The sequence below is a fragment of the Saimiri boliviensis genome, chromosome 1, assembly GCF_048565385.1.
Source record: "Saimiri boliviensis isolate mSaiBol1 chromosome 1, mSaiBol1.pri, whole genome shotgun sequence".
In the NCBI taxonomy this organism is placed as follows: domain Eukaryota; kingdom Metazoa; phylum Chordata; class Mammalia; order Primates; family Cebidae; genus Saimiri; species Saimiri boliviensis.
In genome coordinates, this window is record NC_133449.1 from 294598711 (window position 1) to 294619595 (window position 20885).

A 20885-nucleotide genomic window follows, 5' to 3' on the forward strand; every position below is an offset into this window, starting at 1 on the left:
TGAAAAATAATAATAAAGGTTTATTTCCACTATCTTGAATTATTAATATTTTTAAAATAGTGTGCTAAGAGTTATGATTTCTATGAAAAAAGAATATAGAATTCTTGGAACAACCTATATTGTTATATAGATTGAAAACCAGAATTGTGCATTATTATCTGAACAGGGTTGTAACAACCTATATTGGAACAACCCTGTACAGATAATAATGCACAGCTCTGAAAATCAGCATGCACACACTCATACACACATGCACATGCATGCACACAGACTCAGACTCATTAACTGAGAAGTCTATATCAGGCAAAACATGAATTTGAAATGAAGACTTTTAAGATAAATACAATCTAAAAAAAATTAATTCCCTGTAGACCTGTACCATAAAACACTTTTAAAATGAAGGAAAATGATATCAGATGAAAAGTACATCTACAGAAAAGAGTAGAAATATGTGGGTAGATGCAGCAGGCATGGTGACTGAAGCCTGTAATCCCAGCACTTTGGGATGTCAAGTGGGGTGGATCACTTGAGGCCAGAAGTTTGAGAGCAGGTTCACCAACATGGTGAAACCCCCTCTCTACTAAAAATACAAAAATTAGCCAGGTGTCGTGGCAGACACCTGTAATCCCAGCTACTCGAAAGGCTGGAACACAAGAATCTCTTTAATCCAGGAGGCGGCGTTTCCAGTGAGCTGCGATGGCACCACTTCAGTGTGGACCACAGAGAGAGACTCTGCCTCAAAAATATAAAAATAAAATAAGAAATATGCGGGCAGATGTAAAAGACAGTATTTTCCTTCTATTATTTTATCTAAAATAAAATTACATTTTTAATGCAAAAATGATTTAATTGTAATGTGAACTTTGTAGCAAGTAGTTTGTAAAAATTATAACACTAGCAAAACATGGGTGGATAGGTTAATTTATACCCTGACAGCTTTTATACTGTATGTAAAGTAATATTTATAGTTTTAAGTAGACAGTGATAAATTAACAATGCATATTTTAATTCCTAAAATAACCACTAAGAAAAAAATATAATATATAACTAAAAAAGTATAATTTAAATTATTTTTCTCATTTGGTTTGGATTATTTCTACTGTCCTTTTAATTCAATATAAGTACAGATTTCAGTTTAACCAAATATTGAAACAAAATTCAATCAAAGTATTGAATTAGAATTCTTTTTTTTTTTTGTTTGTTTGTTTGTTTTTGAGATGGAGTTTTGCTCTTGTTACCGAGGCTGGAGTGCAATGGCGCAATCTCGGCTCACCGCAACCTCCGCCTCCCGGGTTCAGGCAATTCTCCTGCCTCAGCCTCCTGAGTAGCTGGGATTACAGGTACACGCCACCATGCCCAGCTAATTTTTTGTATTTTTAGTAGAGATGGGGTTTCACCATGTTGACCAGGATGGTCTCGATCTCTCAACTTCGTGATCCACCCACCTCGGCCTCCCAAAGTGCTGGGATTACAGGCTTGAGCCACCGCTCCCTGCCCTGAATTAGAATTCTAATAACAATAATGTAACCCAGCCGGGAGCGGTGGCTCACACCTGTAATCCCAGCACTTTGGGAGGCCGAGGCGGGCAGATCACGAGGTGAAGAGATCGAGACCATCCTGGCCAACATGGTGAAACCCTGTCTCTACTAAGAAAATACAAAAATTAGCTGGGCATGGTGGAGTGTGCCTTTAGTCCCAGCCACTCAGGAGGCTGAGACAGGAGAATTGCTTGAACCCGGGAGGCAGAGGTTGCAGTGAGTCGAGATTGTGCCACTGCACTCCAGCCTGGCGCCAGGTGACAGAGCAAGAGTTTGTCTCAAAATAATAATAATAATAATAATAATAATGTAACCCAAAATAATATATGAAGGGAGAAACAAAGGAATAAAAGACACATGAGACAAAAAGAAAATGCATTGCAAGGCAGAAGAACTGCAGCCAATCATATTAGTAATTGCCTTAAATATAAATAGACTGAATAGTCCAATTAAAAAGCAGAGATCGGAAGATGAGATAAAGAATCAAGTTCAGCTACATAATACAAAGTCTCAGATAAAAACTGTGTAAAAATGAAGGAAAAATATAGCATACAAAAGTAAGAATAAGGAAGCTGGTAGAATTCGATTAATATCAGACAAAATACAATTCAAAATTAGAAATATTACCAGAAATTATAAAGGATTTAAAAAATATATTAAAAGGCTCATTTCATCAAGAATACATAGCAAGTCACAAAAACGTTAATTTAAGATGGATCACTGCCCTAATTGCAAAAGTTAACATTAGAGAGCTGCTGGAGGAAGATATTAGAGCATATCCTCAGGACTTGGGTGTAGCAATGGTATTTAGTCCACAAAATGGACTCAGTATAAAAGGAAAATTTTGATAAATTGAATGTGATTTTTAAAAAATTCTGTTTATAAAATATGACTAAGCAAATGATAATGTAAACCACACGATAAAAGAAAATATTTGAAATATGTATATTTGAGGATTGTCATAGATCCAGAATTTATATAATTCTTACAGCTCAATAAATATAAAAAAAATTCAAAATTAAATAGGCAAAATACTTAGACATATGTTTCAAAAAGAAAATACATCAATGGCCACTAAGCACATGAAAATATGGTCAATATCATTGCTCATGAGTTAAACCAAAATTAAATTCACAATAAGCATTTTATAGCACTCCAGTGGTGAACATCAAATAGATCAATACCAACAAATGTTGGAGTGCCTATGGAGCAATTAAGACTCTCATAGATGCAAAATGTTACTTTGGAAAGCAGTTCAGCCATTTCTGATAAATGCAAACTTACACCAACCCTAAGATCTAGCAATTCCACTGTTAGTAAGTGGCTTAAACAAGAAAGTTTACAGTTGCTTTTCCCATAACAACCGAAACTGGAAAAGGCCATGTGTCCATCAACAGGAGAATAATGTAAGAAGTCGTGGTATATTTATTCAATGGAATATGATTTACTAATTAAAAAATAACATGAACTACTGATACGAAAAACAGCATGAATGAATCTCAATAACTATGAGCAAAAAAAGCTAAATTATGCTTCTGCGTGGAGCATCCATTGAAGTTCAAGAACAGATAAAGTCTTGATGCTACCAGCCAAACTGGTGGTTGCCAGGAGATTCACCTGGAAGGGAGTGTAAGAGAACCTTGTGGGATAATGGAAATTTTCTCCTTCCTGATTGGTGTATACATTGCTCCATCCTCACTGCATTGCACACTTAAGATCCATATGTAAAAAAAAAAAAAAAAAAGAAGTATTTTGTAGGAGGGAATATTTATATAGAAATAAACAAAGACAAAATTATTCTAAAACAACAACATAATTAATATATTATTTAAAGGATTGCCAAATTTGACTGTGGTATATATAATATCAAACATTTTAAAATTAAATTTTAGAGCAATTTCAAAATTTCTTAGAATATGTTTTTTTCCCCTATGTTTCACAAATATTTGTACTGAAATTATTTCAATATGATATTTCAACTTCTGTTTGGAAACAGTGGTCTGAAATCAAGTTATAGTATGGTTAGAACGTAATAGTAAAATCACCGTTAAGAATAGGAACATCTGAGAGCTTGGCACAGTGGCTCATATGTCTAATCCCAACTCTTTGGGAGGCCAAGATGGGAGAATTTCTTGAGACCAGAAGTTCGAGACCAGCTTGGGCAAGATGGGGAGAGTCCATCTCTATGAAAATAAAAAATAAATACAGAGTTGGAACATATAAAATGTTCAGTTTAATGTACAATGTGTGAAAATAAAAATAAAATAGATCTTTCTTATAGATACCAAAATAAATGAAGAAGTAACAGATACAAAGCTAACACATCAATGTTGATCAAAAATGACATAATAATTTTCAGTAATAAAGCTATCATTAAATATTCATTCAACAAATATCATCTGGAAATAAATATTTAATTTAGTTGCGCTAGGTAATGGCTTCCAGTATAAGTTATTCACGTAATAAAGTCATAGGTCTCCAGTAAACGCATACCACAATTCATTAAATTCCAATCCTATAGAGTATTTCTCTCATTTTTTGATTTATTTTCTTTCCTTCCCATGCCTCTTCTCCACCTCAGTATGATCACCTTTCAGAATCTCAGAATCCTGAGGCTAGGGCCCCGTTCTTTCAGAGGTTTTCTTCTTGGGAGCCACAGAAACCCAGGTCAGTTAGAGAATGTGACTGGTAGAATGCGCTTCACATGAGCCTCTAAAGGCCTCCATTCTCTTCCTTTCCTGGGACACAGAGCTGCCCCCTCCCATCCTGAGTGCTTCCCAGATGCCTATGAGGCCACGGGTCCTCCAGTGGAACACAGACACATGGTGAACCGAATGAGTGTCCGACGCTGTCCTTTAGTGGCTCTGCCTTGGAAGAGGAGGTTACACACAGAACTGAGTGTCCCACTTATTCCTGATAGGCGGAACTCTGTTCTCAAGACTCTTCCAAGTAGTTCTTTGATAGTATTTTCATTGGAGACCTCCCACAGAATGGAAGGCTCTGTGGTTTTATTTACTCATTTCATAAATTGTGCCGCGATTTTTTTGTCTGCGTTTGTGTACGTGCATTTGATAATGTTTACCTAAATTATGCATGAACTATCTTCCTGATGTTCTTCTTTGAAGAATGCTATTTGTTAATTTGATAGAAGTTTAAGGTTTGAAGGACCAAGCAGTACATCTCATCCTACAACAGCTACAGTGTGAGTTTTCAACAGCATTTTGTAAGTTACCTGAGTGTGCTTGCAGCCCACTGTAATTACTCCCTGTTCACTTTGAGTGATTTAGAGAACTCCAAGTTTGGCATACACTCCCCTACTAAAATGATTGTAATTCATCTCCCTGGAGTGGTGGGTTTAGTTTCATAACCTAACTTAGGAAAAACAGAGAACAGAAAACGTGTCTAATTAATACAAATTGCTACACTTCCTTAGAAAATTAACAGTGTCTCTCTTGGTATGTAACCTATCACTAATTGTGCAGTTACTTAGATTTGCTTTTCTGTGTCAAATCCAGTAACATGTTTTCATTGCTTCCTTTATGACCAAGGTAATGCATATTTGAAAACATGTCTAAAGTTATTAAGTTATGAATTTACCGTGAAATGAAAATGGGGTGAAACAAGGCGAAACTTGTTATTCGCACTTTGCTCTGAACTATGGAGCCTCCCGTAAGATAGCATTCCAGCTGTGGGTCAGAACTTACTCTTGGGTCTTCACAAACTTAGACCTGCAGTGGTAGTTAGTGCTCAGTTCCGACTGAGTTATGTGTTGACTAATATCTGCCCTGAAATGATGGAAAGAGCATGATTCATTATATGCTTCTTGAATACCACCAGTGGGGAGAGGGGAAGCCGCTCCATGGCTGAGTGAGGCAAGAGGCTATCCAGGCAGATGCGACACTCAGCTCACCAGTCATCCTATTTCATGAAAGATGATCATCAGGGAACCTTTACTAGCTAGATTTTCTGCAAGATATTTGAATAATGCCCTTTCTTAATAGGGCTACACTGCTGCATGTGGCTGGCCAGCATTTTTGTGTCTTCAGTTGTATATATGTAACCCTTGTTTCCTGAGAAGAATTTGCAGAGAACTACTGACAATTAGGGAGAAAGGAAAATTTTGCAAGAAGGCAGGGAGGTGGCAGTGATCAGGAGGTGGGAGAAGGTCATCCCTTAATGCTGGGGAGGAAACAAGCCCTGGATGAGCAGCCAATGTGAGGCAGAGAGAAAGCCAAGGGGAAGTTGCGCATGTACTTCCTCTCTTTTCTCCCTTCCTTATTTCTCTCCCCCAAGAAGTTCTTGTCTCCTGCCCTACCCCAAAGCCCATTTTGCGGGAAAGTTCCTCAGAGGTCTGAAGCATTGCCTGTGTACTCTGATCAGGAGCCCCTCAGGGACTCCTAAAGAAGGATTCAAGTGTCAGCCTGATGGAGGATATTTTTAATGTAACTGTATTATTGATGACACTGTTTTTACACTTTGACACTCTTGGGACTAATTTTGCTCTTTCAGAAGAGTAGTATTCTGAGGAAAGAAAAGAAAAGAAAAAGAAAAAGAGAGAAGGCGGTAGAGTGGAAACATTCCGAGAGAGCTGGACCAGACTGAAAGAGAAGGTGGCGGAAAGCTGAAGGTGCTTTCACACAGAGAAGGGGACAGGAAGGAGAGAATGTGCTTTCACACAGAGAAGCATGGTCCAAGTGGGAGAGGTGCAAGGGAAGAGCTCAAGGAAAGAAGAATTTACAGGTAAGGAAGGAGGCCATGGAAAGTTGCAGGGGTTGAGTACCATGACCTTGGAGAGGAGGGTTGGAAGAGTGGAAGGTCCTGGGCTTAGGGTTAAGCACATGAATTCAGCCCTGACCCTGCGTGACCCTTTGTAATGGCCTGGGGCATTGTCTTACATTTTCTGGGCCTCAGCTGTAAGTAGATGTGTTTGATAAAGTAAGTTCATGGGTGCATGGAGCATCTAGCAGTAGCTCATGACCTGACAAGTAGGTTTTGTTGATCTGACTTCCTCTCCTGCTCCATTCTATCAGAGAAATACAGAGAATGTGCCAAACAGGCACGCACCCTTGAAGCTATAATTCTAATGTATTCAGCCACATCCTCTGCAGAGAAAGGAAGACCCAGACCAGTTCTTACTGGCCTTGCAGGATCATTGCCCTGAATATTTCAAAACAACTATATTATGGAACCTTGTCTTTAAAGTTGATGAACATTCATCCCAAGATCAGCAAGATGGAAAGCTATCATCTCTGAAAAGAAAGAGGAAGGAAGAAATGAAGGAAGGAAAGAAAAAGAAAAGAAGGAAGGGAGGAAGGCTGTGATAAGAATCAGAATCTTTTAGGCTGGGATTCAAAGATGGCTTTTAGCACATTACATTTACAAAATATTTATTCCTTCTTAATTCTAAATTATCTCAGCCCAAATCCTTTTAACACATAAGTTATTTTAAAAGTACACTGTCATTTCCTGCTGAAGGCTAATGCAGAAATGCTACTATAATAAAACTAGAAAGAACAAAAATCAAACTATGCCTATGATACAAGGAATGTAGTATACATTTTGTGTATTTCCTGATAGAGACTCAGAATTAGATGTGTGTGCCTGCATACATCAGCCACATAAATCAGTGGAGTCTCAAGCACTAAAAGAATTCACTCTAGAACAAAACAAAAGGGGAAATGTATTTAGAAAATCTCAACCATCATAGAAGTAAAATCTTTAATTAACCATTCTCCCATTTAACTGTCCATTTGGTGAGGCTTCCATAGGAATTGGTATTTTAGGAGGTTAACTATTTTGTGGTGCTGGGGATGGATGAGCTGGCTGCGTGCAGGCACCCTAGGAACTGCAGGAGGCCAGAGGACATCGTTTTCTGCTTGTTGAAGATAATACTGAATTTTATTCACACAAAACACGTAACGTATCTACTGAAAATCAGTATGATTACTGAAATTTGTGCATGCACAGTCAAAGCATACACATTTAGGGATTATTCAGTATCTAAAAGAATAGTATGAGATTGAGCACTTAAGCTAAGCTATCCATAATGCTTGTATTTTCAAAAAATGTTGGGAAAATTATTCTATAGTATTAAATAAATAATTAAAATGTCAATTACTCATCATTTCAAGTGTTTAAGGTAAGCACACAAGCAAACCTTATCAGTGATAAACTGTGGGTGGTGGAAGTATTGGTGACTTTATTTCCTTACGCTTACAATTTTTTATTTTACATTCCACATTTTCTAAAATGACTATGTGGTCCATTTATAATATATTTTTTAAATCTTCAAAAAAATAAAGCAAGCATCTGATGTTGTCAAGGACCGGAAGCAATAACTAGAATATTTTCATTATTTATACAAATATAGACACAACATTTAAACATAGCGGGATATTGCTTCAAGTGTTTACTGTGAATTAATGAGAAATAGGTCATTTTTGACATGGGTCACCTGGTAAAACACATGGTAACGGCCTTCAGGAAACCAAGTTCCAGTTCAGTAAGTAACTAACAAAATACACATTGTCTTGTAAGCACATCTTTGAGATTCCACTGGGGAAATCTGTAGGTTTGAAAGATAAGGGATTAACTGCTTAACACACTTAATCCATGCCCAGCTGTCAAGCAGAAATTAAATGTATTAACTCTTAGTGAGCAAGTAATCAAAGAGTCAGGAATATCACTCTTTTCTCTCTCAACAACCATTTTTTTTAAGATGAAAATCTAGAGAAGCCCTCTGTGTCCTGCAACATATCAAGATGACTCATTGCACATTCCCCTGTGGCAGATACCTCTGAGTGGTGTAGGGTGAAAAGAGCCAAAGAAAAATCGGATACAAATAACTTCTTCATTTTGAGTCCCCCTGGAAGCAGCAGTCAAACCTTTTCAGTTTTATTAAGTGCAAGATGACGATCTTGCTGCCTTTACAGTTTTTTATTTTTCTGTTTCCTCTTTAAGTATAAAGGAAGAAATATTTTACTCATGATCATCCATAATTTCTCCCCAGTCAATTTAGCTTTGGCTGCAGTAAGAACATGTTTGCACTGTATCAGCCTCCTCAATCATGATAAATACATCATTCATTTAGAGTTAGATAACTAATGAAATTACTTAATCTCTTTCATTCCTTGCTGACTTGAGAGTCAAATGTGTTAATCATGCAATATGCTATAAATTAGTAAAGACAGGGAATCATAGGATTATTCTTTCTTAATCCCTTACTTCAAAGATAATAGATGAAATTTAAATTCTGTATTTTCAATTAAGTCAACTCTATGAGTTTTCTGGTTTGGATATAGGAAGAAATTGTAATGTCCATGTAAATATTGCTACATAAGCTTATATCTTAAGTAAATTTAATGATATCTTTACATATTTTCATGTTTTTGTAACATGCTATGATTATTTTGATTTGACATTGCTACTCACTTATTTAAGAATTGGTTGCAAATAACAAAAACAGAAGATTCTCACCTCTTAAATGGGTCAAACACAAGCAGATTTGATATAGCTGTATCTTTAAAGCCCCAATATGTGAGGAGGTTCAGCCTTGAGGGACCTATCGGGAACCAGGAACCACAACATTCATTTCCTTTTTGAGGTCATAGACATCGTGAGTCTTTGCTACTCTCTGCATCTGTGAGACCATCTCCCTTTCTGTAGAGCACATGACCTTTACTGATGCACCTGCATCTGGCTCAGACTTAGTCATCCAGCCTTGAAATTATGTCATATCACAGGTCAGTCTCTAAGTCTCTTAATATAAGGCCTTGAGAGAAAAATCAACATGCCTTCAGTTGGATAAAGACCAATTAGTAAGGTGGTGGTGGTTGTGGTAGAGATAGTGGTGGTAATAATGGTGAAGGTAGTGGTGGTGTTGGTGGTGGCAGTGGTGATAATGAAGGTGGTGGTGGTGGTGATGATAGTGGTAGGTAGTGGTGGTGATAGTGGTGGTAATGGTGGTGATAATGGTGGTGGTAGTGGTGGTAATGAAGGTGGTGGTGGTGGGGATGGTGGAGGTTGTGGTGGTGATGGTGGTGGTAGTGGTAATAATGAAGGTGGTGGTGGTGATGTTGATGGTGGTGGTAGTGGTGGCAATGAAGGTGGTGGTGGTGATGTTGGTGGAGGTGGTGGTGGAGGTAGTGATGATGGTGGAGGTAGTGGTGGTAATGAAGATGGTGGTGATGGCAGAAGTGGTGGTAATGAAGGTGATGGTGGTGATGGTGGAGGTGGTGGTGATAATGAAAGTGCTGGTGGTGGTGATGATGGTGATGATGGTGATGGTGGTAGTGAAGAAGTTGGTGATGGTGGTGATGGTGGATATGGTGGTGGTAATGAAGGTGGTGGTGGTAGTGGTGATGGTGGAGGTGGTGGTGATGATGATGATGGTGATGGTGGTGGCAGTAGTGATGAAGTTAGTGACGGTGGAGATGGTGGAGGTGGTGGTGGTAATGAAGGTGGTGGTGGTAGTGGTGGTGATGGTGGAGGTGGTAGTGGTGATGATGGTGACGGTGGTGATGGTGGAGATAATGGTGGTAGAAGCAGTGAAAGGCCCTATGGTGGAGAGAATTTCCGATTCAGGGTGGTGATGGGAGAGTTTAATAAGGAAACATTAGCCTAGAAAATGAAATAGAAGTTTTGCTTCAAAGTTTCCTTGGATGTCTCAGATATTGACCCTGAGATGTCTGGGAAAGTTTAGGCAAGCGTTAGATAATAGTTTCCTCCTTTGCCATTATTAAGAAGTACTTTTGCTTTTCTCAGCATTCCACAAGTCACTTCCTCTCTTCTTTGTCCTTTCTCACCTTTACCTATTTAGGACAATTTTAAGTTGCTAGCCAATCAGGTAAACTTAGAGTGTGAGATCCTGTTCTGGTCAATGGAAACTGGATGCAGCAGTAAAATAGTTGTGTCAGGTTATAAATGCTTCTGTTTCCTTTGTTCAGGTGTGCTCTCATGGCAAGACTGCTAGTGAGTGGCACCCTTTCTGCAGAAAGTAAAACTGACTGATCCATAGTCTCAGTGTTGATTCTTTATGGCATTGAGAACCCATTTCTCTCTCCTGAGAAGCAAACTGCCAAAGATGGCTTCATCTGGCTTATAGGACTCCCATTTGGCTGTAGCAAGGAAGAGATTGTTCTGTTCTTTTTAGGGTTTGAAATTGTGCCAAATGGGATCATACTGCCAGTGAACTTTCAGGGGAGAAGCACGGGGGAAGCCTTTGTACAGACTGCTTCACAGGAGAAAACTGAGAAGGCCTTATGAAAATACAAGGAAAGATTAGGGCACACGTACATTGAGATCTTCAAGAGTAGCCAAGCAGAAGTTCGAAACCACTAAGATCCCCCTCAAAAGCTCATAGCTATGCAGCAGCCAGGTCCCTATGATAGGCTGAGGGCTGGCAGAAAGTATAATAGCATTGGCAGAGGAGCTGGGTTTGAAAGGATGAGGCATGGTGCCTGTGGTGGACAGTATGGAAGCTATGATGACTGTGGTGGCCATAATGAAGGATATGGCTTTGGGTCTACTAGATTTGGAAGAGACCTCAGTTACTGTTTTTCAGGAATGTCTGATCATAAATATGGAGATGGTGGGTACAGTTTCCAGAGCACTCTCATGGCAAGAGTGCTGGTGAGCAGTGACCTTCCTGGAGAAAGTAAAAGAAAGCCTTGCTGAGAAACCTTTTGTCTGAATGCTGATTCTTCCTCACAACAGTGGAAAATAAGCACTTATTCCCAACAATTAGGAAAAAGAGACAGTATTTCTGGTATCTCTGAAATAGTAACAATAATTTCCTAAGTCTGTAACAATTCAAAAGTCAGATTGGTTGAAATGCGAAATCCAGGTAAAGAAAGCACATATTAATTAAATTTCAATTTGTGTCTGTCCATAACATGAGGCCAGTTTCTTGTCTAGCTTATCAGGCATTATGCATTTTTGTTGTTGTTGTTGCCGCTGCTGTTGTTTTGGGTTTCAGACAGGGTCTCACTCTGTCACCCAGGCTGAAGTGCAGTGGCATGATCATAGCTCACCACAGCCTTCATCTCCTGGGCTCAAGTGATCCTTCTGCCTCAGCCTCTTGAACAGCCACCACACCTGGCTAAGTTTTATGTTTTTTTTCAGAAATGGGGGTCTCACTACATTGCCCAGGCTGGTCTCAAACTTGCTGGGAAATGATCCTCCCACCTCAGCCTCCCAAAGTGCTTGGATTACAGGTGTGAGCCACTGATATTGGCCCATCACACATGTTTTGAGTTAGACTCTCTAGAATCAGGTCCACAAATTACACCATGATTACCCTGCATCAGGCAAGGGGGACAGTCTTTGAGACACCATGGTGGTTGGCCATTGGCTGCTAGATGCCCAACCTACTGAGGGAAGAGGGGTATGTGGTCTCCAGGACAGGACAGTCCCTGTCCTGCAGAAGGCCGTAGGCAGAGAAAAGGGCAGCTGTGAGCCATCAGCTGGCAAACTCAGCAGCTTGGGGCTGGGTGCAGCTGTTAGGAATGAGGCCCCCACAGCACTCACCACAGTACAGCACAGGGGCCCAAGCATGACTAGTACTGCACAAACAAAATGCAAGGTCCAGTTGGATCACCTCAGTGCTGCCTCCTCACTTTTCTGTGCACCTTCCCTAATGATTTGCTTCTGTAGCTCATCACTCTGCATTCACACTCTACCGTGGCCTCAAAATCTCCTGTCACCTGGGGCTGCTTCCTTCTCCTGCCTCATTCTGTGCCACACTGCGCTGTCCTCTGTCTCCATCCACAGTAGCTTTCTCTTGTTTCTTCACTGGAACAAGTTCCTTCCTCTCCCAAAGCCTGTGTGCAGGCTCTTCCTCCTGTCACAGAAGCCTAGAAAGCTCTTCCAGGCTTTATCCAGACCTGTCGCTCCTGTCTTTTATTCCTAGGCTCTGAGGGACCTCTCTTCTTCCCACTCCCACCCCCATCCTTAGAGCTTTTATATCACACTAAAAAATTATAGTTATTTTGTGATCATCACTTTCATATCCCTCCAGGATCCTACCACAAAAGTGATTTTTAAATTCGCAGTTTGTGACTTATTAGGGAAGGACTCATGACATCAGTTTAGTGAATGGTGACAGATACTTTTAATAACATTAGAATACATTGTAAGAGAATAGAAAATATGAGAGTGCATTGCACTTACAAAAATACGTATGGTTGGCGGCACTTTAATTCCAGTGATATATATGTAAACGTGCATGTGTTTGTGTGTGCGTGTATGTGTGTGCATGTATAATGAATCATGATGTAAAAGCTATTCTGTCTCTGGGTTAGAGATCAAATTCATTTGAAAGCCTTTCTACTAAATCATAGGCTCCATCTTTGATTAGATATGTGGCTTTGGACACATTATTTGACTCTCTCTACCATAATACCCTTTTTTAGAGTCCTTGCAAGGATCAAATGAGTTGAAATTCATAAGGTGCTTGGGAGAACGCCTGGCGCCTGTGGAAGCACTGTGTGAATATTATACAGCATTACATTTATTTATACTTGTGCATTTTGTTTGTTACTCTGTGCTCTATGCCTATCTTAGTGCCTGGCACAACCCTAGCTCTCAAAAATTACTGACTGAACAAACAGCAAGGAGCCTGTGGTATGAGCAGTGTTGTATGTACCTATGTATGAGAAGGAGCCTGTAGTATGAGCAGTGCTGTATGTACCTATGTGTGAGAAACGCATATGTGGATTCAGTGCATCTTCTTAGTCAGTGGCTGAGGAGGTTTCAGGGTGATTTTGTGCTAGTGAATCTGCCCTTCTTCCTGCTCCCCCAGACACTTCCTCTTACTTAAGATCAGCCTGGGCCAGTATGTATTTATCTCTGTGTCTAGCAACCTTTAAACGTTGCATAAATAAATAAAGGGAACCCAAGGAAGTGGGAATGTCTTCATATATGAACAAAGTCAAGCAAAACCCAAACATTCCTTCCATCCTTTTTCAGAGGATGCTTCTTTGGGGTCAAACCATAGGCAGCTGCACAAGGAATCCACCGTGTCTGAGCAAGGCACCGTGAATTGTTTGTTTTATTCTTAAATCTTTCTCCACCAAACCTGAGAAAGACCCAAGTGAGGTGGCATGGACTATTACTATTATTTAGGACCAGATGGTCTAATTCAGAAGGCTCAATTATATTTCTGTTCTTCCAAAGACAAGAGTACAATTCTGAGTCTATTGTCAGTAGAAATAGGTTAATGGTTTATTTCCTGTTTTGACTGTGGCTGACCCAGAAATGGTCACTCATACATCACAACCGACTTTGCTCACTAGTCACCTTATAGGACCAGCGGACCCTGGAATATGCTGGTCACCTTCCTTCTTTATCTCATAAAGGAACAATTGGTGGATGTTACATGAAGGCAGGTTTAAAGTTAATTAAAGGACAATCGCATTGGCCAGTGAAAACCAAAGCCAAAGAAAAGAGCTGTGGCAGAGTGTGAATGTCTATCACTGAAGGAGTACACCTGAGGACCAGATGACCATTTTCATCTGTTGCAGGGGGTTCCACTGGGCATGTTTGTCTATTTTTGTGTTTCTATAAAGGAATATGTGAAACAAGGTAACTTTATAAAGAAAAGAGGTTAATTTGGCTCATGGTTCTGAAGGTTGTGCAAGCATGGCACCAGTATCTGCTGGGCTTCTGGTGAGGCCTCAGGAAACTTTCAGTCATAGCGGAAGGTGAAGAAGGAGCTGGCACATCACCTGGCAAGAGAGAGGCAAGAGAGAGGCAAGAGAGGTATCGGGTTCTTTGGTAGAAACTAACCGAGCAAGAACTCACTCATTACCACAAGGACCACACCAAGCCACTCATGAGGGATCTGCCCCCATGACCCGAACACCTCCCACCAGGCCTACTCCCTACATTAGAAACCACATTTCAGCATGAGATTTGGAGGGAGCAAATGTCTTGATGATATCAGGGGATTCTAAGATCCCTCTGTTTCTCACGATTCTCAGTGCTGCAGTAATTCTGCCGAACTCATCCTCATCCTTGCCAACCTCTTGCAGGGGTGCCGTTCTAAGGCTGACCTTTATGGGGTGGTTCTGCCCTTTTCTCTCTCTGTGTCTTTAATGTGATGTATCTGGTATACCATTAAATTTATCTATGTGTTAGGTCCAAAGTACAAGGCTTTCTTTACTCTGAATTATGTGAGAAGGTGCCTATATACCCTTGCCTTCGTGAAGGAAATGGCTATCTTCTTTGACAAAGATTAGCCTCTCGAGGCACATGGACACTAAAGCTTATAACCTATTTATATATCAGAGCCTGTTGTCATCATTTTTGTGTGGAAGTAATTATTATATCTCAGATTTTTCTTTTTAAAATTGAAGTTGGATTTGCACAAAATGTTAAGAGCATTTTTGTAGCTTTTTTGTTATATGAAGAATATGACTTTGAACATATGAATCTGGATAAAGGATATAATTTTGTGTAGGATGTTGATTCGAAATGAAAAGGTAGAGTTGTCATTTTAAATAGGAGTGGAATTTGCTTCATAGAAACCCACGTACTTACTAGATGGTTTAGTTTTTCCAAGTTTTCTTTGCATTAAAAAAAGAAATGTTTATTTTAGAAAGAATTTCACAGTTACTTTATTGAATGCAGATAGCCTTCAGACAAATTCCATCACACTCACTACATAAGTGTTCATTGAGTAAATGAATCCATAACAAGAGTACTTATGTCTAGTGTTTTTACATTTTTGGAGGATGGGAGAGATGAAAGTGTGGTTGGTATGAATACACAAATGTTTTCTAAAATATCCAAACTATTTTAGAATCCATGAAATAAAATAAATATCTAGTTATTTTAGAAAACTTATCAGAGAAGATATTGAAGGAAGAACAATAAAATTCGTTGCTTTTGGGCACAAACATTTTAACACAAAGAAATACTCAGACCTGTCTGGTTTTATATACTCAGAGTTATAAAAAAATATTACTTTGGATTAAATTGGTCTAATTATGTATACCTTCTATTTAATTAAGCACATATTCTAGAAGATGGATTATGTGTACAGAAAATTTGTGCTAAATAAAGGAAGAAACAAATATATCTAAAAAGAAAGGCACTGTTACTACTTTCTAACCTGATGTAATACCACTTCTCAAAATGAAATATATAGAAATAAGTTTCTGAGAAAATTATATTACAGAATTTGCTCAAGAATTGTCAAAATATGCTTAAAACTGCATGAGCTATGGTTGATGTAGGTTTTATTTATCAGATTTTTAAAATTTCACATGACAAATTAAAACTAAGGAATTTTAAAACATGGATTTATTTATTTAAATGTAATAAGCCAAACATATCTATACATAATTTTTTAAATGAAAAGTATGATTTTCCAAACCAAAACACAGTGATATGAGTGGTATTTATTTACATTTTTGCAAGTCTATTTGATGTTTGGTTTAATAAAAGATCCTTAGATTCTCATAGCTGCTTCTACATTCAATCTGTTGTATTATGTCATTTGGGTTGAAATATATGAAGAAAAGTTGGCTTAATATGGATATACAGATGGAAAAGGGAGAAATATTTTAATAACCACCTCAGATAATTGTGGATAGACTTTTTTGTTACAACAGCAAATCTCAAAAAGTAGTAATTCTTTAAAGTTAATTGCAATGTAAAATCTGAAACCATAACAATGATCTTTCTATATTCTGTATACTCAGGGGATTGTGAAAGCAAGTACAGATTTTGGATTATTATGAAGAGTTTGGAGTTCCCAGTTTTTCTTGTATAACACTGTGAGAACTGTTGTTTTAACCCCCCCTACCATCCCCTGCATTTTGCTGTGGTAGTTTGGAAGGTAAGTATAAAGGAGAGGAATTTTTAAAATACATCTTAACAATCCCAGAAGGCTTCTTTTGGAGATAGTCATAAATGCCAAAATTAATACTAGAATTTACATTGAAAGGTAGAGAACCCAGAACAAGCAAGGCAACCTTGAAAAAGAATGACCTTGGGAGAGATGCACAGTCCTCATTTTAAGGGTTACTGTATAGTTACCATGTCATCAGGATGGTGCAATCTGGCTTCAGGATAGATGAATGAAACTGAATAGAGTCCAAAAACGGATCTGCATATATGCAGAAAGATTAATTTTGACAACTGTGCCAAGGTAATTCAGTTAGAGAAAGGAAGTCTTTTTTAGCAAATCATTCTGAAACAACTGGTTATTTTATAAAAACTATTGAAACTTTATCTATCCCTAACATGAAAATGAACAGAAATAGATGGATTACACGTGAAACATAAAAATTAAAATTTTGAAACTTTCTATAAAAAACCTGAGGGGAACATGTTTTGCAATATGTGTAGTCAAACATTTCTCAGAGAAATTGCAAAAGTACTAACTTTATTTAAAAAAAAAAAAGAAAACAAAAGTAAGACAGATTTTTGAAAATTAAAAAATTCTACTCTTCAAAAGAGTGTTAAAAAGTAAAAAAGCATATTATAGACTAGAAGTAATGTTCATAATCTATATATGACAAAGGACTTGAATTTGAATTACATAAAGAACTGCTACATTTCAAAAACAGTAAGACAGACAATCCAATAAAAATTGTCAGAGGACTTGGACAAGTATGTGAGCCCCAAATATCTGAGACAGGTCTCAGGCAATTGAGGAAGTTTATTTTGCCAAAGTTAAGGACACCTGCCCATCCCACAGCCTGACAACATGTGCCCAAGATGGTCAGGGCACAGCCTGGTTTTATATACTTTAAGGAGACATGAGACATCAATCCATATATGTACACTGGTTCCGTCTGGAAAGGTGGGAAAACTGGAAGAGGAGAGGGGGCTTCCAGGTCATAGGTAGGTAAGAGACAAACAGTTGCATTCTTTCGGGTTTCTGATTGGCCTTTCCAATGGAGGCAATCAGCTATGCATTTATCTCAATGAACAGAGGGACAACTTTGGACTTTGAGTTCTGTCTGTCCTTTGTCCAGGAGGAAATTCCTTGTGAGGGAGGCATGTTGCTTTTCTAAATCTTAGTAGCCACTTTTCTTTAGGAATAGAATGGAAGGCAGGTTTGCCCTCAGCTGTTCCCAGCTTGACTTTTCCCTTTGGCTTAGTGATTTAGCGGTCCCGAGATTTCTTTTCCTTTCACAGATATTTCCAAAAAGAAGATATAAACATGACCATAAAAGACATGAATAGATGTTTAACCCTGTTAGTCATCATGGAAATGCAAATTAAAACCACCATATAGACACCAGAGTGGTTTGAATTTGAATGACTGCCAACGCCAAATGCCAGAGAGGACATGGAGTAACTGGATGTCTCATGCTCACTGGTAGGAATGTAAAATGGTGTAACTTCTGTAGAAAGCTAATTGGTAATTTCTTATAAAATTAAATGTGCAGCTACCTTATGATCCAGCAACTTAACTCTAAGGTATTTCTCTAGCAGAAATAAAAACATATGACTACACAAACTACTTGTACAATAGTTTTTATTGCAGCTTGATTTATAACAGCAAGAATTTTAAACAATCCAAAAATCCATCAACAGGAGAATAAACAAGTTGTGATATATTCGTACTATGGGATAATAGCAGTAGAAAGAAATGAACTGGTGGTGCACACAACATGGACGAATGCCAGAAACACTATGCTGACTGAAAGCAAGCAGGCTTAGATATGATATCTAGACATTTCCTTTTTTATGAAGTTCTAGAACATGCAGTCTGTGGGAACCTAGTTCAGCATGGTGGTCTTTCTGGGTGTGAGAAAGAGAATATATGCAAAGCAACATGTAAGATTTTCTAGGTTGAAGGCAGTGCTGTATGTCTTTACTAGATGTTGGTTCCATGGGTATATACATTTAAAAAAATTACAGTATGCACTTAAGATCTGCACAGTTTACTATATGTAATTATACCTCAATAAAAATTTTAAAAACTTAATTACCACAACTGTTATGAATACTTTCTTGGTTTATTAAATGAGGCATTCAATCAAATATGCATTTTGATTGCATTATGAATATGAAACATGCTGATTGCCAATTCATATTCATTTGGAAACCTACAGGCAGAAGAGAAAACTACTGTGTGTGACTGGAAGATGGACTTACCCAACCTTCAATGTTCTCAAGCTCTTGTCTATTAACATGGTAATTGCCTTTAATGACTTTGTTCTCCTCGGTGTAATCAGACAGAAAACTTTAGATGGAAAATGCATAAATTATTCTAACTCCTGCCAGGAAAAGAATCCAAACTTTAATCAACTTCTGTGCATTTTATTCTTCATATTAAAAAGCTTTCTTTACATTTGTACTCAATCAACAAGCTCTCTTGCCTAGAAGAATAATCCTTGTTTTGTGCTCCTGTCAGTAGGACTATGCCCCCAGTGTAGAAGACAAATGGCCTTCTTGTTCAAAGAAGGTCATCTACGGTACTGAAAGTTATGCAAACTCATTTGGTTCTCTCTGCCCTTTTCAAATAGCATCTCATAACAGTATCAACACTATTGAGGGTATTAATTTTATATAGTTCTTTCCAGTGTTTGAAACATTATGCATTCAAAGCAAACATCTGGGAGGAAGATGGTAGAAGCATTCTTACCCCTATTTTACAGAAGTAATTGAAGTTCATGACATTCAAGCTTATTCAGCAGTAAATAAATTTGGGTCAGGCTTTATGCCTGTTGAAACACAACAAAAATTTGCCTTTGTTCCTGAAGCCATTCTAAATTGAACTTCCCTCATTTTTGAAAAATCTAGACAATCCACGCTACCAGGATTTAAGACACCAAGGAGTTGATGCATTTAAATTCTCTGTCTAACGCAGTAATCCTGGCCAGGAACTGGATGGGAAACTTAGGTGGAATCCACCAAAGAGCCAAGAAGGATGGAGAACATGTGTGATTTTGACAGGTGTTGTTTGCAGTCTGGCCCACAAGTTGTGTCACAATGAAGTAGGTGATAAAACAAATGAATACCCTTCCTTCTCATTTCAAAACAGGCTGCCTCTTCTATCGATTTGCAATTCAGCGCTTATTGGGTTAAGGACACACTAAACATAAAATACTCTATTTAATTCTCCACCACATTATTCTAACTGTTGATTGTCAAGGAAACCCCCTATACAGGGTATCTTCCCTGTCCAAATATTTCCCGGGGAACCCAGTGCACACCTACATTACAGGAAAAAAAGTAATTAAGGTAGTACAAGGTGTAGTGCAAAGACCTGTCACCAGTTTAGAACACGAGTTTCAGCCTTGGAAAGAGTTTGGGGTCAGGAATGAGTCCAGGTACAAAGCCTAACGCAAGGACAGTCCTAGGTCAATAACCTTGACACATAATATCTTTAAACATCAGCTTCCTCATCTGCAAAATGAAGAGAATGAAATAATCCTATCTACAACCCAGGGGGGACCCTCCAGTGAATGAGAGAGAAAACAGAGGGAGGCATTTTTTGAAGCTTAGAGTTATGGACAGCTACAATTGTGGTTTTCATGGCTGTTTACTGTTGTTTCTCAGCCTTTCTGAGGTTGCTGATGGGTCTGGACTTCTTCTGGACTCATCTCTTGGGTTGCATTTATCCTTTGAAATACCACAGCCAAAAAAAAAAAAAAAAAAAAAGAAAGAAAGAAATACCACAGCCTTCTAATACACATTTGGTTAGAGGGCCATTGCTGACTTCTTGGGGTTTTTTAGGTACCTTTATTTTACACTATCCTTTTGAATGCTCAATTTGTATACATGAATGCCCACCCTGACAGCAGTGGTGTGTATATAAGCAGGAAAGAGAAACTAGGAACTGTTTCTTTCCCATTGAGGAGTCTTAGTTGCAAGTAAAATGAGAAGAGGGGATGATGTCTTGGCCCACAGAGCTGAAGCATCTGAGTCTGCAAAGACATGACTCAAGGGCACAGGTGACACACCCAGGATCACCTCAGTCTCGCTCTTTTCCCTTCTCAGCTCTGCTTTCTTTGGCATTGGCTTCATTTTTCGAAGGACTTAGGTTCTCTCCTGGAGGTATCTGGATGGCTACTCCCGCCCAGCTCCAGGCTTACAATCTATCTTAATATAATAGCTATCCAACTACAGAGAGAATTCCTCTTCCCTTTCGGCACAGGCAAATGTGTGCCAATTAAATCTCACTGGCTGGAAGGTTGGCTGGCTTGGGCCCCTCACCATACCCACAGCAAATACAGTGACCAGGAGCAATTCAGGGCACCACCGTCTCAGGTCTGGGTCACATGGAACTTATGCTTAAAAGACAATCCCATTTAGAAAGTTCTCAACAATTTCTTTCGCGATTCAATGAAAAGCATATTTCTTTCTTTGATGAAGGTAGTCAGG

The 20885-nt window shown here is 38.6% G+C and overlaps 1 long non-coding RNA gene and 1 pseudogene across 1 annotated transcript; both read left to right on the top strand.

The window, feature by feature from the left end:
* Window positions 1-9153: 9153 nt before the first annotated feature.
* LOC141583553 (uncharacterized) lies at window positions 9154-18849 on the top strand. The gene is made up of 4 exons (XR_012516207.1): window positions 9154-9375; window positions 12950-13024; window positions 17688-17871; window positions 18611-18849. It is a non-coding gene; the product is annotated as an uncharacterized LOC141583553 (long non-coding RNA).
* Window positions 9920-11213, top strand: LOC101028311 (heterogeneous nuclear ribonucleoprotein H2-like; annotated as a pseudogene).
* Window positions 18850-20885: the final 2036 nt, after the last annotated feature.